Below are 17,363 nucleotides of genomic sequence, written 5' to 3' on the forward strand. Positions count from 1 at the left end.
TGGCTGGTCCCGCCTCCAATACCATGATTTTGGCTGGCCCCGCCTCCAATACCATGGATACGGCTGGCCCCGCCTCCAATACCATGGTTTTGGCTGGTCCCGCCTCCAATACCATGGTTTTGGCTGGCCCCGCCTCCAATTCCATGGATACAGCTGGCCCCGCCTCCAATTCCATGGATACAGCTGGCCCCGCCTCCAATACCACGGTTCTGGCTGGTCCCGCCTCCAATACCATGGTTTTGGTTGGCTCCGCCTCCAATACCTTGGATTTGGCTGGCCCGCCTCCAATTACATGGATACGACTGGCCTCGCCTCCAATACCATGGATAAGGCTGGCCCCGCCTCCAATACCATGGTTTTGGCTGGCCCCGTCTCCAATACCATGATTTTGCCTGTCCCCACCTCCAATACCATGGTTTTGGCTGGCACCGCCTCCAATAAAATGGTTTTTGCTGGCCCCGCCTCCAATACCATAGTTTTGGCTGGTCCCGCCTCCAATACCATGGTTTTGGCTGGCCCTGCCTCGAATACCATGGTTTTGAATGGCCCCGTCTCCAATTCCATGGATACAGCTGGCCCTGCCTCCAATACTATGGTTTTGGCTTGTCCCGCCTCTAATACCATGGTTTTGGCTGGCCCTGCCTCCAATATCATGGTTTTGGCTGGCCCCGCCTCCAATTCCATGGTACGCTGGCCCCGCCTCCAATACCATGGTTTTGAATGGCCCTGCCTCCAATTGCATGGATACGGCTGGCCCCGCCTCCAATACCATGGTTTTGGCTGGCCCCGATCCAATTCCATGGATACGGCTGGCCCGCCTCCAATACCATGGTTTTGGCTGGCCCTGCCTCCAATATCATGCTTTGGCTGGCCCTGCCTCCAATTCCATGGTTTTGGCTGGCCCTGCCTCCAATTCCATGGTTTTGGCTGCCCCCGCCTCCAATTACATGGTTTTGGCTTGCCCCGCCTCCAATTCCATGGATACGCTGGCCCAGCCTCCAATACCATGGTTTTGGCTGGCCCCTCCTCCAATACCCTGGTTTTGGCTGGCCCCGCCTCCAATACCATGCTTTGGCTGGCCCAGCCTCCAATTCCATGGTTTTGGCTGGCCCCGCCTCCAATACCCTGGTTTTGGCTTGCCCCGCCTCCAATACCATGGTTTTGAATGGCCCTGCCTCCAATTCCATGGATACGGCTGGCCTCGCCTCCAATACATGGTTTTGGCTGGTCCTGCCTCCAATACCATGGTTTTGGCTGGCCCCGATCCAATTCCATGGATACGGCTGGCCCTGCCTCCAGTACCATGGTTTTGGCTGGTCCCGCCTCCAATACCATTGTTTTGGCTGGCCCTGCCTCCAATTCCATGGAAACAGCAGACGCCGCCTCTAATATCATGGTTTTGGCTGGCCCTGCCTCCAATACCATGGTTTTGGCTGGCCCTGCCTCCAATACCATGGTTTTGGCTGGCCCCACCTCCAATACCATGCTTTGGCTAGCCCCGCCTCCAATTCAATGGTTTTGGCTGGCCCCGCCTCCAATACCATGGTTTTGGCTTGCCCCGCCTCCAATACCATGGTTTTGAATGGCCCTGCCTCCAATTCCATGGATACGGCTGGCCTCGCCTCCAATACATGGATTTGGCTGGTCCTGCCTCCAATACCATGGTTTTGTCTGGCCCCGATCCAATTCCATGGATACGGCTGGCCCTGCCTCCAGTACCATGGTTTTGGCTGGTCCCGCCTCCAATACCATTATTTTGGCTGGCCCTGCCTCCAATTCCATGGAAACAGCAGGCGCCGCCTCTAATACCATGGTTTTGACTGGCCCCGATCCAACTCCATGGATACGGCTGGCCCTGCCTCCAGTACCATGGTTTTGGCTGGTCCCGCCTCCAATACCATTGTTTTGGCTGGCCCTGCCTCCAATTCCATGGAAACAGCAGGCGCCGCCTCTAATACCATGGTTTTGGCTGGCCCTGCCTCCAATACCATGGTTTTGGCTGGCCCCGCCTCCAATACCCTGGTTTTGAATGGCCCTGCCTCCAATTCCATGGATACGGTTGCCCCGCCTCCAATACCATGGTTCCGGCTGGTCCCGCCTCCAATACCATGGTTTTGGTTGGCCCCGCCTCCAATACCACGGTTCTGGCTGGTCCCGCCTCCAATACCATGGTTTTGGTTGGCTCCGCCTCCAATACCTTGGATTTGGCTGGCCCGCCTCCAATTACATGGATACGACTGGCCCCGCCTCCAATACCATGGATAAGGCTGGCCCTGCCTCCAATACCATGGTTTTGGCTGGCCCCGTCTCCAATACCATGGTTTTGAATGGCCCCGCCTCCAATTCCATGGATACGGCTGGCCCCGCCTCCAATACCATGGTTTTGGCTGGTCCCACCTCCAATACCATGGTTTTGGCTGGCCCTGCCTCCAATACCATGGTTTTGGCTGGCCCCGCCTCCAATTCCATGGATACGGCTGGCCCCGCCTCCAATTCCATGGATACGGCTGGCCCCGCCTCCAATACCATGGTTTTGGCTGGTCCCGACTCCAATAACATGGTTTTCGCTGGCCCTGCCTCCAATACCATAGTTTTGGCTGGTCCCGCCTCCAATACCATGGTTTTGGCTGGCCCCGCCTCCAATACCATGGTTTTGGCTGGCCCTGCCTCCAATTCCATGCATACGGCTGACCCCGTCTCCAATACCATGGTTTTGGCTGGTCCCGCCTCCAATACCATGGTTTTGGCTGGCCACGCCTCCAATACCATGGTTTTGGCTGGTCCCGCCTCCAATACCATGGTTTTGAATGGCCCTGCCTCCAATTCCATGGATACAGCTGGCCCTGCCTCCAATACCATGGTTTTGGCTCGTCCCGCTACCAATACCATGGTTTTGGCTGGTCCCGCTACCAATACCATGGATACGGCTGGGCCCGCCTCCAATTCCATGGATACGGCTGGGCCCGCCTCCAATACCATGGTTTTGGCTGGTCCCGCCTCCAATACCATGGTTTTGAATTGCCCCGCCTCCAATTCCATGGATACGGTTGGCCCCGCCTCCAACACCATGGTTCTGGCTGGTCCCGTCTCCAATACCATGGTTTTGGCTGGCTCTGCCTCCAATTCCATGGATATGGCTGCCCCGCCTCCAATACCATGGTTCTGGCTGGTCCCGCCTCCAATACCATGGTTTTGGCTGGCTCCGCCTCCAATTCCATGGATACAGCTGCTCTGCCTCCAATACCATGGTTTTGGCTGGCCCCGCCTCCAATACCATGCTTTGGCTGGCCCCGCCTCCAATTCCATGGTTTTGGCTGGCCCCGCCTCCAATACCATGCTTTGGCTGGCCCGCCTCCAATTCCATGGTTTTGGCTGGCCCCACCTCCAATACCATGGATACGGCTGGCCCTGTCTCCAATTCCATGGTTTTGGTTCGCTCCGCCTCCAATACCGTGGATTTGGCTGGCCCCGCCTCCAATACCATGGTTTTGGCTGGCCGTGCATCCAATTCCATGCTTTGGCTGGCCCCGCCTCCAATACCATAGTCTTGGCTGGCCCTGGCTCCAATACCATGCTTTGGCTGGCCCTGCCTCCAATACCATGGTTTTGGCTGGCCCTGCCTCCAATTCCATGGATACGGCTGGCCCCGAACCAATACCATGGTTTTGGCTGGCCCCGCCTCCAATACCATGGTTTTGGCTGGCCCCGCCTCCAATTCCATGGATACGGCTGGCACCGCCTCCAATACCATGGTTTTGGCTGGCCCCGCCTCCAATACCATGGTTTTGGCTGGCCCCCGCCTCCAATACCATGCTTTGGCTGACCCCGCCTCCAATTCCATGGTTTTGGCTGGCGCCGCCTCCAATACCATGCTTTGGCTGGCCCTGCCTCCAATTCCATGGTTTTGGCTGGCCCTGCCTCCAATTCCATGGTTTTGGCTGGCACCGCCTCCAATCCCAGGGTTTGTTCTGGTCCCGCCTCCAATACCATGGTTTTGGCTGGCCCTGCCTCCAATTCCATGGATACGGCTGGCCCTGCCTCCAATACCATGGTTTTGGCTGGCCCCGCCTCCAATACCATGGTTTTGGCGGGCCCGCCTCCAATACCATGCTTTGGCTGGCCCCACCTCCAATTCCATGGTTTTGGCTGGCCCCGCCTCCAATGCCATGCTTTGGCTGGCCCCGCCTCCAATTCCATGGTTTTGGCTGGCCCCGCCTCCAAATACCATGCTTTGGCTGGCCCCGCCTCCAATTCCATGGTTTTGGCTGACCCCGCCTCCAATACCATGCTTTGGCTGGCCCTGCCTCCAATTCCATGGATACGGTTGGCCCTGCCTCGAATACCATGGTTTTGCCAGGCCGCGCCTCCAATACCATGGTTTTGGCTGGCCCCGCCTCCAATACCATGGTTTTGAATGGCCCCGCCTCCAATTCCATGGATACGGCTGGCCCCGCCTCCAATACCATGGTTTTGGCTGGTCTTGCCTCCAATACCATGGTTTTGGCTGGCCCCGGTCCAATTCCATGGATACGGCTGGCCCTGATCCAATTCCTTGGATACGGCTGGCCCCGCCTCCAATACCATGGTTCTGGCTGGCCCTGCCTCCAATTCCATGGATACAGCTGCCCCGCCTCCAATACCATGGTTTTGGCTGGCCCCACCTCCACTACCATGGTTTTGGCTGGCCCTGCCTCCAATAACATGGTTTTGGCTTGCCCCACCTCCAATACCATGCTTTGGCTGGCCCTGCCTCCAATTCCATGGTTTTGGCTGGCCCAGCCTCCAATACCATGGTTTTGGCTGGCCCCGCCTCCAATTCCATGGTTTTGGCTGGCCCCACCTCCAATACCATGCTTTGGCTGGCCCCGCCTCCAATACCATGGTTTTGGATGGCCCCGCCCCAATACCATGGTTTTGAATGGCCCCGCCTCCAATTCCATGGATACGGCTGGCCCCGCCTCCAATACATGGTTTTGGCTGGTTCCGCCTCCAATACCATGGTTTTGGCTGGCCCCGATCCAATTTCATGGATACGGCTGGCCCTGCCTCCAGTACCATGGTTTTAGCTGGTCCCGCCTCCAAATCCAATGTTTTTGGCTGGCCCTGCCTCCAATTCCATGGAAACAGCTGGCCCCGCCTCCAATACCATGGTTTTGGCCGGTCCCGACTCCAATACCATGGTTTTGGCTGGCCCCGATCCAATTCCATGGATACGGCCTCCAATAACATGGTTTTGGCTGGTCCCGCCTCCAATACCATGGTTTTGGCTGGCCTTGCCTCCAATACCATGCTTTGGCTGGACCCGCCTCCAATTCCATGGTTTTGGCTGGCCCCGCCTCCAATACCATGGTTGTGGCTGGTCCCGCCTCCAATACCATGGTTTTGGCTGGCCCCGCCTCGAATACCATGGTTTTGAATGGCCCCATCTCCAATTCCATGGATACAGCTGGCCCCGCCTCCAATACCATGGTTTTGGCTTGTCCCGCCTCTAATATCATGGTTTTGGCTGGCCCTGCCTCCAATATCATGGTTTTGGCTGGGCCTGCCTCCAATTCCATGGATACGCTGGCCCCGCCTCCAATACCATGGTTTTGAATGGCCCTGCATCCAATTCCATGGATACGGCTGGCCCCGCCTCCAATACCATGGTTTTGGCCGGTCCCGCCTCCAATACCATGGTTTTGGCTGGCCCCGATCCAATTCCATGGATACGGCTGGCCCGCCTCCAATACCATGGTTTTGGCTGGCCCTGCCTCCAATACCATGCTTTGGCTGGCCCCGCCTCCAATTCCATGGTTTTGGCTGGCCCCGCCTCCAATTCCATGGTTTTGGCTGGCCCCGCCTCCAATACCATGCTTTGGCTGGCCCCGCCTCCAATTACATGGTTTTGGCTTGCCTCGCCTCCAATTCCATGGATACGGCTGGCCCAGCCTCCAATACCATGGTTTTGGCTGACCCCTCCTCCAATACCATGGTTTTGGCTGGCCCCGCCTCCAATATAATGCTTTGGCTGGCCCAGCCTCCAATTCCATGGTTTTGGCTGGCCCCGCCTCCAATACCCTGGTTTTGGCTTGCCCCGCCACCAATACCATGGTTTTGAATGGCCCTGCCTCCAATTCCATGGATACGGCTGCCCCGCCTCCAGTACCATGGTTTTGGCTGGTCCCGCCTCCAATACCATTATTTTGGCTGGCCCTGCCTCCAATTCCATGGAAACAGCAGGCGCCGCCTCTAATACCATGGTTTTGACTGGCCCCGATCCAACTCCATGGATACGGCTGGCCCTGCCTCCAGTACCATGGTTTTGGCTGGTCCCGCCTCCAATACCATTGTTTTGGCTGGCCCTGCCTCCAATTCCATGGAAACAGCAGGCGCCGCCTCTAATACCATGGTTTTGGCTGGCCCTGCCTCCAATACCATGGTTTTGGCTGGCCCCGCCTCCAATACCCTGGTTTTGAATGGCCCTGCCTCCAATTCCATGGATACGGTTGCCCCGCCTCCAATACCATGGTTCCGGCTGGTCCCGCCTCCAATACCATGGTTTTGGTTGGCCCCGCCTCCAATACCACGGTTCTGGCTGGTCCCGCCTCCAATACCATGGTTTTGGTTGGCTCCGCCTCCAATACCTTGGATTTGGCTGGCCCGCCTCCAATTACATGGATACGACTGGCCCCGCCTCCAATACCATGGATAAGGCTGGCCCCGCCTCCAATACCATGGTTTTGGCTGGCCCCGTCTCCAATACCATGGTTTTGAATGGCCCTGCCTCCAATTCCATGGATACGGCTGGCCCCGCCTCCAATACCATGGTTTTGGCTGGTCCCACCTCCAATACCATGGTTTTGGCTGGCCCTGCCTCCAATACCATGGTTTTGGCTGGCCCCGCCTCCAATTCCATGGATACGGCTGGCCCCGCCTCCAATTCCATGGATACGGCTGGCCCCGCCTCCAATACCATGGTTTTGGCTGGTCCCGACTCCAATAACATGGTTTTCGCTGGCCCTGCCTCCAATACCATAGTTTTGGCTGGTCCCGCCTCCAATACCATGGTTTTGGCTGGCCCCGCCTCCAATACCATGGTTTTGGCTGGCCCTGCCTCCAATTCCATGCATACGGCTGACCCCGCCTCCAATACCATGGTTTTGGCTGGTCCCGCCTCCAATACCATGGTTTTGGCTGGCCACGCCTCCAATACCATGGTTTTGGCTGGTCCCGCCTCCAATACCATGGTTTTGAATGGCCCTGCCTCCAATTCCATGGATACAGCTGGCCCTGCCTCCAATACCATGGTTTTGGCTCGTCCCGCTACCAATACCATGGTTTTGGCTGGTCCCGCTACCAATACCATGGATACGGCTGGGCCCGCCTCCAATTCCATGGATACGGCTGGGCCCGCCTCCAATACCATGGTTTTGGCTGGTCCCGCCTCCAATACCATGGTTTTGAATTGCCCCGCCTCCAATTCCATGGATACGGTTGGCCCCGCCTCCAACACCATGGTTCTGGCTGGTCCCGTCTCCAATACCATGGTTTTGGCTGGCTCTGCCTCCAATTCCATGGATATGGCTGCCCCGCCTCCAATACCATGGTTCTGGCTGGTCCCGCCTCCAATACCATGGTTTTGGCTGGCTCCGCCTCCAATTCCATGGATACAGCTGCTCTGCCTCCAATACCATGGTTTTGGCTGGCCCCGCCTCCAATACCATGCTTTGGCTGGCCCCGCCTCCAATTCCATGGTTTTGGCTGGCCCCGCCTCCAATACCATGCTTTGGCTGGCCCGCCTCCAATTCCATGGTTTTGGCTGGCCCCACCTCCAATACCATGGATACGGCTGGCCCTGTCTCCAATTCCATGGTTTTGGTTCGCTCCGCCTCCAATACCGTGGATTTGGCTGGCCCCGCCTCCAATACCATGGTTTTGGCTGGCCGTGCATCCAATTCCATGCTTTGGCTGGCCCCGCCTCCAATACCATAGTCTTGGCTGGCCCTGGCTCCAATACCATGCTTTGGCTGGCCCTGCCTCCAATACCATGGTTTTGGCTGGCCCTGCCTCCAATTCCATGGATACGGCTGGCCCCGAACCAATACCATGGTTTTGGCTGGCCCCGCCTCCAATACCATGGTTTTGGCTGGCCCCGCCTCCAATTCCATGGATACGGCTGGCACCGCCTCCAATACCATGGTTTTGGCTGGCCCCGCCTCCAATACCATGGTTTTGGCTGGCCCCCGCCTCCAATACCATGCTTTGGCTGACCCCGCCTCCAATTCCATGGTTTTGGCTGGCGCCGCCTCCAATACCATGCTTTGGCTGGCCCTGCCTCCAATTCCATGGTTTTTGCTGGCCCTGCCTCCAATTCCATGGTTTTGGCTGGCACCGCCTCCAATCCCAGGGTTTGTTCTGGTCCCGCCTCCAATACCATGGTTTTGGCTGGCCCTGCCTCCAATTCCATGGATACGGCTGGCCCTGCCTCCAATACCATGGTTTTGGCTGGCCCCGCCTCCAATACCATGGTTTTGGCGGGCCCGCCTCCAATACCATGCTTTGGCTGGCCCCACCTCCAATTCCATGGTTTTGGCTGGCCCCGCCTCCAATGCCATGCTTTGGCTGGCCCCGCCTCCAATTCCATGGTTTTGGCTGGCCCCGCCTCCAAATACCATGCTTTGGCTGGCCCCGCCTCCAATTCCATGGTTTTGGCTGACCCCGCCTCCAATACCATGCTTTGGCTGGCCCTGCCTCCAATTCCATGGATACGGTTGGCCCTGCCTCGAATACCATGGTTTTGCCAGGCCGCGCCTCCAATACCATGGTTTTGGCTGGCCCCGCCTCCAATACCATGGTTTTGAATGGCCCCGCCTCCAATTCCATGGATACGGCTGGCCCCGCCTCCAATACCATGGTTTTGGCTGGTCTTGCCTCCAATACCATGGTTTTGGCTGGCCCCGGTCCAATTCCATGGATACGGCTGGCCCTGATCCAATTCCTTGGATACGGCTGGCCCCGCCTCCAATACCATGGTTCTGGCTGGCCCTGCCTCCAATACCATGGTTTTGGCTGGCCCTGCCTCCAATAACATGGTTTTGGCTTGCCCCACCTCCAATACCATGCTTTGGCTGGCCCTGCCTCCAATTCCATGGTTTTGGCTGGCCCAGCCTCCAATACCATGGTTTTGGCTGGCCCCGCCTCCAATTCCATGGTTTTGGCTGGCCCCACCTCCAATACCATGCTTTGGCTGGCCCCGCCTCCAATACCATGGTTTTGGATGGCCCCGCCCCAATACCATGGTTTTGAATGGCCCCGCCTCCAATTCCATGGATACGGCTGGCCCCGCCTCCAATACATGGTTTTGGCTGGTTCCGCCTCCAATACCATGGTTTTGGCTGGCCCCGATCCAATTTCATGGATACGGCTGGCCCCGCCTCCAGTACCATGGTTTTGGCTGGTCCTGCCTCCAATACCATGGTTTTGGCTGGCCCTGCCTCCAATTCCATGGAAACAGCTGGCCCCGCCTCCAATACCATGGTTTTGGCCGGTCCCGACTCCAATACCATGGTTTTGGCTGGCCCCGATCCAATTCCATGGATACGGCCTCCAATAACATGGTTTTGGCTGGTCCCGCCTCCAATATCATGGTTTTGGCTGGCCTTGCCTCCAATACCATGCTTTGGCTGGCCCCGCCTCCAATTCCATGGTTTTGGCTGGCCCCGCCTCCAATACCATGGTTGTGGCTGGTCCCGCCTCCAATACCATGGTTTTGGCTGGCCCCGCCTCGAATACCATGGTTTTGAATGGCCCCATCTCCAATTCCATGGATACAGCTGGCCCCGCCTCCAATACCATGGTTTTGGCTTGTCCCGCCTCTAATATCATGGTTTTGGCTGGCCCTGCCTCCAATATCATGGTTTTGGCTGGGCCTGCCTCCAATTCCATGGATACGCTGGCCCCGCCTCCAATAACATGGTTTTGAATGGCCCTGCCTCCAATTCCATGGATACGGCTGGCCCCGCCTCCAATACCATGGTTTTGGCCGGTCCCGCCTCCAATACCATGGTTTTGGCTGGCCCCGATCCAATTCCATGGATACGGCTGGCCCGCCTCCAATACCATGGTTTTGGCTGGCCCTGCCTCCAATACCATGCTTTGGCTGGCCCCGCCTCCAATTCCATGGTTTTGGCTGGCCCCGCCTCCAATTCCATGGTTTTGGCTGGCCCCGCCTCCAATACCATGCTTTGGCTGGCCCCGCCTCCAATTACATGGTTTTGGCTTGCCTCGCCTCCAATTCCATGGATACGGCTGGCCCAGCCTCCAATACCATGGTTTTGGCTGACCCCTCCTCCAATACCATGGTTTTGGCTGGCCCCGCCTCCAATATAATGCTTTGGCTGGCCCAGCCTCCAATTCCATGGTTTTGGCTGGCCCCGCCTCCAATACCCTGGTTTTGGCTTGCCCTGCCACCAATGCCATGGTTTTGAATGGCCCTGCCTCCAATTCCATGGATACGGCTGCCCCGCCTCCAATACCATGGTTTTGGCTGGCCCTGCCTCCAATTCCATGGATACGGCTGCCCCGCCTCCAATACCATGGTTTTGGCTGGCCCCACCTCCACTACCATGGTTTTGGCTGGCCCTGCCTCCAATAACATGGTTTTGGCTTGCCCCACCTCCAATACCATGCTTTGGCTGGCCCTGCCTCCAATTCCATGGTTTTGGCTGGCCCAGCCTCCAATACCATGGTTTTGGCTGGCCCCGCCTCCAATTCCATGGTTTTGGCTGGCCCCACCTCCAATACCATGCTTTGGCTGGCCCCGCCTCCAATACCATGGTTTTGGATGGCCCCGCCCCAATACCATGGTTTTGAATGGCCCCGCCTCCAATTCCATGGATACGGCTGGCCCCGCCTCCAATACATGGTTTTGGCTGGTCCCACCTCCAATACCATGGTTTTGGCTGGCCCCGATCCAATTTCATGGATACGGCTGGCCCCACCTCCAGTACCATGGTTTTGGCTGGTCCCGCCTCCAATACCATGGTTTTGGCTGGCCCTGCCTCCAATTGCATGGAAACAGCTGGCCCCGCCTCCAATACCATGGTTTTGGCCGGTCCCGACTCCAATACCATGGTTTTGGCTGGCCCCGATCCAATTCCATGGATACGGCCTCCAATAACATGGTTTTGGCTGGTCCCGCCTCCAATACCATGGTTTTGGCTGGCCTTGCCTCCAATACCATGCTTTGGCTGGCCCCGCCTCCAATTCCATGGTTTTGGCTGGCCCTGCCTCCAATACCATGGTTGTGGCTGGTCCCGCCTCCAATACCATGGATTTGGCTGGCCCCGCCTCGAATACCATGGTTTTGAATGGCCCCGTCTCCAATTCCATGGATACAGCTGGCCCCGCCTCCAATACCATGGTTTTGGCTTGTCCCGCCTCTAATACCATGGTTTTGGCTGGCCCTGCCTCCAATACCATGCTTTGGCTGGCCCCGCCTCCAATACCATGGTTTTGGATGGCCCCGCCCCAATACCATGGTTTTAAATGGCCCCGCCTCCAATTCCATGGATACGGCTGGCCCCGCCTCCAATACATGGTTTTGGCTGGTTCCGCCTCCAATACCATGGTTTTGGCTGGCCCCGATCCAATTTCATGGATACGGCTGGCCCCGCCTCCAGTACCATGGTTTTGGCTGGTCCCGCCTCCAATACCATGGTTTTGGCTGGCCCTGCCTCCAATTCCATGGAAACAGCTGGCCCCGCCTCCAATACCATGGTTTTGGCCGGTCCCGACTCCAATACCATGGTTTTGGCTGGCCCCGATCCAATTCCATGGATACGGCCTCCAATAACATGGTTTTGGCTGGTCCCGCCTCCAATACCATGGTTTTGGCTGGCCTTGCCTCCAATACCATGCTTTGGCTGGCCCCGCCTCCAATTCCATGGTTTTGGCTGGCCCCGCCTCCAATACCATGGTTGTGGCTGGTCCCGCCTCCAATACCATGGTTTTGGCTGGCCCCGCCTCGAATACCATGGTTTTGAATGGCCCCATCTCCAATTCCATGGATACAGCTGGCCCCGCCTCCAATACCATGGTTTTGGCTTGTCCCGCCTCTAATATCATGGTTTTGGCTTGCCCTGCCTCCAATATCATGGTTTTGGCTGGGCCTGCCTCCAATTCCATGGATACGCTGGCCCCGCCTCCAATACCATGGTTTTGAATGGCCCTGCCTCCAATTCCATGGATACGGCCGGCCCCGCCTCCAATACCATGGTTTTGGCCGGTCCCGCCTCCAATACCATGGTTTTGGCTGGCCCCGATCCAATTCCATGGATACGGCTGGCCCGCCTCCAATACCATGGTTTTGGCTGGCCCTGCCTCCAATACCATGCTTTGGCTGGCCCCGCCTCCAATTCCATGGTTTTGGCTGGCCCCGCCTCCAATTCCATGGTTTTGGCTGGCCCCGCCTCCAATACCATGCTTTGGCTGGCCCCGCCTCCAATTACATGGTTTTGGCTTGCCTCGCCTCCAATTCCATGGATACGGCTGGCCCAGCCTCCAATACCATGGTTTTGGCTGGCCCCTCCTCCAATACCATGGTTTTGGCTGGCCCCGCCTCCAATACCATGCTTTGGCTGGCCCAGCCTCCAATTCCATGGTTTTGGCTGGCCCCGCCTCCAATACCCTGGTTTTGGCTTGCCCCGCCACCAATACCATGGTTTTGAATGGCCCTGCCTCCAATTCCATGGATACGGCTGCCCCGCCTCCAATACCATGGTTTTGGCTGGCCCTGCCTCCAATTCCATGGATACGGCTGCCCCGCCTCCAATACCATGGTTTTGGCTGGCCCCACCTCCACTACCATGGTTTTGGCTGGCCCTGCCTCCAATAACATGGTTTTGGCTTGCCCCACCTCCAATACCATGCTTTGGCTGGCCCTGCCTCCAATTCCATGGTTTTGGCTGGCCCAGCCTCCAATACCATGGTTTTGGCTGGCCCCGCCTCCAATTCCATGGTTTTGGCTGGCCCCACCTCCAATACCATGCTTTGGCTGGCCCCGCCTCCAATACCATGGTTTTGGATGGCCCCGCCCCAATACCATGGTTTTGAATGGCCCCGCCTCCAATTCCATGGATACGGCTGGCCCCGCCTCCAATACATGGTTTTGGCTGGTCCCACCTCCAATACCATGGTTTTGGCTGGCCCCGATCCAATTTCATGGATACGGCTGGCCCCGCCTCCAATACCATGGTTTTGGCTGGTCCCGCCTCCAATACCATGGTTTTGGCTGGCCCTGCCTCCAATTCCATGGAAACAGCTGGCCCCGCCTCCAATACCATGGTTTTGGCCGGTCCTGACTCCAATACCATGGTTTTGACTGGCCCCGATCCAATTCCATGGATACGGCCTCCAATAACATGGTTTTGGCTGGTCCCGCCTCCAATACCATGGTTTTGGCTGGCCTTGCCTCCAATACCATGCTTTGGCTGGCCCCGCCTCCAATTCCATGGTTTTGGCTGGCCCTGCCTCCAATACCATGGTTGTGGCTGGTCCCGCCTCCAATACCATGGATTTGGCTGGCCCCGCCTCGAATACCATGGTTTTGAATGGCCCCGTCTCCAATTCCATGGATACAGCTGGCCCCGCCTCCAATACCATGGTTTTGGCTTGTCCCGCCTCTAATACCATGGTTTTGGCTGGCCCTGCCTCCAATATCATGGTTTTGGCTGGCCCCGCCTCCAATTCCATGGATACGCTGGCCCCGCCTCCAATACCATGGTTTTGAATGGCCCTGCCTCCAATTCCATGGATACGGCTGGCCCCGCCTCCAATACCATGGTTTTGGCCGGTCCCGCCTCCAATACCATGGTTTTGGCTGGCCCCGATCCAATTCCATGGATAGGGCTGGCCCGCCTCCAATACCATGGTTTTGGCTGGCCCTGCCTCCAATACCATGCTTTGGCTGGCCCCGCCTCCAATTCCATGGTTTTGGCTGGCCCCGCCTCCAATTCCATGGTTTTGGCTGGCCCCGCCTCCAATACCATGCTTTGGCTGGCCCCGCCTCCAATTACATGGTTTTGGCTTGCCTCGCCTCCAATTCCATGGATACGGCTGGCCCAGCCTCCAATACCATGGTTTTGGCTGGCCCCTCCTCCAATACCCTGGTTTTGGCTGGCCCCGCCTCCAATACCATGCTTTGGCTGGCCCAGCCTCCAATTCCATGGTTTTGGCTGGCCCCACCTCCAATACCCTGGTTTTGGCTTGCCCCGCCTCCAATACCATGGTTTTGAATGGCCCTGCCTCCAATTCCATGGATACGGCTGGCCTCGCCTCCAATACATGGTTTTGGCTGGTCCTGCCTCCAATACCATGGTTTTGGCTGGCCCCAATCCAATTCACATGGATACGGCTGGCCCTGCCTCCAGGACCATGGTTTTGGCTGGTCCCGCCTCCAATACCATTGTTTTGGCTGGCCCTGCCTCCAATTCCATGGAAACAGCAGACGCCGCCTCTAATACCATGGTTTTGGCTGGCCCTGCCTCCAATACGATGGTTTTAGCTGGCCCTGCCTCCAATACCATGGTTTTGGCTGGCCCCACCTCCAATACCATGCTTTGGCTAGCCCCGCCTCCAATTCAATGGTTTTGGCTGGCCCCGCCTCCAATACCATGGTTTTGGCTTGCCCCGCCTCCAATACCATGGTTTTGAATGGCCCTGCCTCCAATTCCATGGATACGGCTGGCCTCGCCTCCAATACATGGATTTGGCTGGTCCTGCCTCCAATACCATGGTTTTGGCTGGCCCCGATCCAATTCCATGGATACGGCTGGCCCTGCCTCCAGTACCATGGTTTTGGCTGGTCCCGCCTCCAATACCATTGATTTGGCTGGCCCTGCCTCCAATTCCATGGAAACAGCAGGCGCCGCCTCTAATACCATGGTTTTGGCTGGCCCTGCCTTCAATACCATGGTTTTGGCTGGCCCTGCCTCCAATACCATGGTTTTGGCTGGCCCCACCTCCAATACCATGCTTTGGCTATCCCCGCCTCCAATTCAATGGTTTTGGCTGGCCCCGCCTCCAATACCATGGTTTTGGCTTGCCCCGCCTCCAATACCATGGTTTTGAATGGCCCTGCCTCCAATTCCATGGATACGGCTGGCCTCGCCTCCAATACATGGTTTTGGCTGGTCCTGCCTCCAATACCATGGTTTTGGCTGGCCCCGATCCAATTCCATGGTTTTGGCTGGCCCCGCCTCCAATACCATGGTTTTGGCTGGCCCTGCCTCCAATACCATGGTTTTGGCTGGCCCCACCTCCAATTCCATGGATACGGCTGACCCTGCCTCCAATACCATGGTTTTGGCTGGCCCCGCCTCCAATAACATGGTTTTGGCTGGCCCTGCCTCCAATACCATGGTTTTGGCTGGCCCCGCCTCCAATAACATGGTTTTGGCTGGCCCCGCCTCCAATACCATGGTCTCGGCTGCCCCCGCCTCAACACCATGCTTTTGCTGGCCCCACCTCCAATTCCATGGTTTTGGCTGGCCCCGCCTCCAATACCATGGTTTTGTCTGGTCCCGCCTCCAATACCATGGTTTTGGCTGGCCCCGCCTCCAATACCATGGCTTTGGCTGGCCCTGCCTCCAATACCATGGTTTTGTCTGGTCCCGCCTCCAATAAAATGGTTTTGGCTGGCCCCGCCTCCAATACCATGGTTTCGCATGGCCCCACCTGCAATACCATGCTTTGGCTGGCCTCGCCTCCATTTCCATGGTTTTGGCTGGCCCCGCCTCAACACCATGCTTTGGCTGGCCCCGCCTACAATTCCATGGTTTTGGCTAGCCCCGCCTTCAATACCATAGTTTTGTCTCCTCCCGCCTCGAATACCATGGTTTTGGCTGGTCCCGCCTCCAATACTATGCTTTGGCTGGCCTCGCCTCCAATACCATGCTTTGGCTGGCCCTGCCTCCAATTCCAAGTTTTTGGCTGGCCCCGCCTCCAATTCCATGGTTTTGGCTGGCCCTGCCTCCAATTCCATGGATACGGCTGGCCCCTCCTCCAATACCAAGGTTTTGGCTGGCCCCGCCTCCAATGCCATGGTTTTGGCTGGCCCCACCTCCAATTTCATGGTTTTGTCTGGTCCCGCCTCCAATATCATGGTTTTGGCTGGCCCTGCCTCCAATCCCATGGATACGGCTGGCCCTACCTCCAATACCATTGTTTTGGCTGGCCCCGCCTCCAATACCATGGTTTTGGCTGGCCCCGCCTCCAATACAATGGTTTGGCTGGCCCCATCTCCAATTCCATGGTTTTGGCTGGCCCCACCTCCAATTCCATGGTTTTGTCTGGTCCCGCCTCCAATATCATGGTTTTGGCTGGCCCTGTCTCCAATCCCATGGATACGGCTGGCCCTACCTCCAATACCATGGTTTTGGCTGGCCCCACCTCCAATTCCATGGATACGGCTGGCCCTGCCTCCAATACCATGGTTTTGGCTGGCCCCGCCTCCAATAACATGGTTTTGGCTGGCCCCGCCTCCAATACCATGCTTTGGCTGGCCCTGCCTCCAATAACATGGTTTTGGCTGGCCCTGCCTCCAATACCATGCTTTGGCTGGCCCCACCTCCAATTCCATGGTTTTGGCTGGCCCTGCCTCAAATTCCATGGTTATAGCTGGCCCTGCCTCCAAATCCATGGTTTTGGCTGGCCCCGCCTCCAATACCATAACTTGGCTGGCCCCCGCCTTCAATACCATGGATATGGCTGACCCCGGCCCCAATACCATGGTTTTGGCTGGCCCCGCCTACAAAACCATGGTTTTGCTGGCCCGCCTCAAATTCCAAGCTTTGGCTGGCCCCACCTCCAATACCATGGATAAGGCTGGCCCCGCCTCCAATACCATGGTTTTGGCTGGCCCGCCTCCAATACCATGGTTTTGAATGGCCCCGCCTCCAATTCCATGGATACGGCTGGCCCCGCCTCCAATACCAAGGTTTTGGCTGGTCCCGCCTCCAATACCATGGTTTTGGCTCGCCCTGCCTCCAAGACCATGGTTTTGGCTGGCCCCACCTCCAGTTCCATGGATATGCTGGCCCCGCCTCCAATACCCTGGTTTTGGCTGGTCCCGCCTCCAATACCATGGTTTTGAATGGCCCTGCCTCCAATACCATGCTTTGACTGGCCCCGCCTCGAAATCCATGGTTTTGTCTGGCCCCGCCTCCAAATCCATGGTTTTGTCTGGCCCCGCCTCCAATACCATGGTTTTGGCTGGCCCCGCCTCCAATTCCATGCTTTGGCTGGCCCCGCCTCCAATTCCATGCTTTGGCTGGCCCCTCCTCCAATTCCATGGATATGGCTGGCCCAGCCTCCAATACCAT

The sequence above is a fragment of the Ambystoma mexicanum genome, chromosome 2p (assembly GCF_040938575.1).
Source record: "Ambystoma mexicanum isolate Mex_15411 chromosome 2p, UKY_AmexF1_1, whole genome shotgun sequence".
NCBI classification, from domain to species: domain Eukaryota; kingdom Metazoa; phylum Chordata; class Amphibia; order Caudata; family Ambystomatidae; genus Ambystoma; species Ambystoma mexicanum.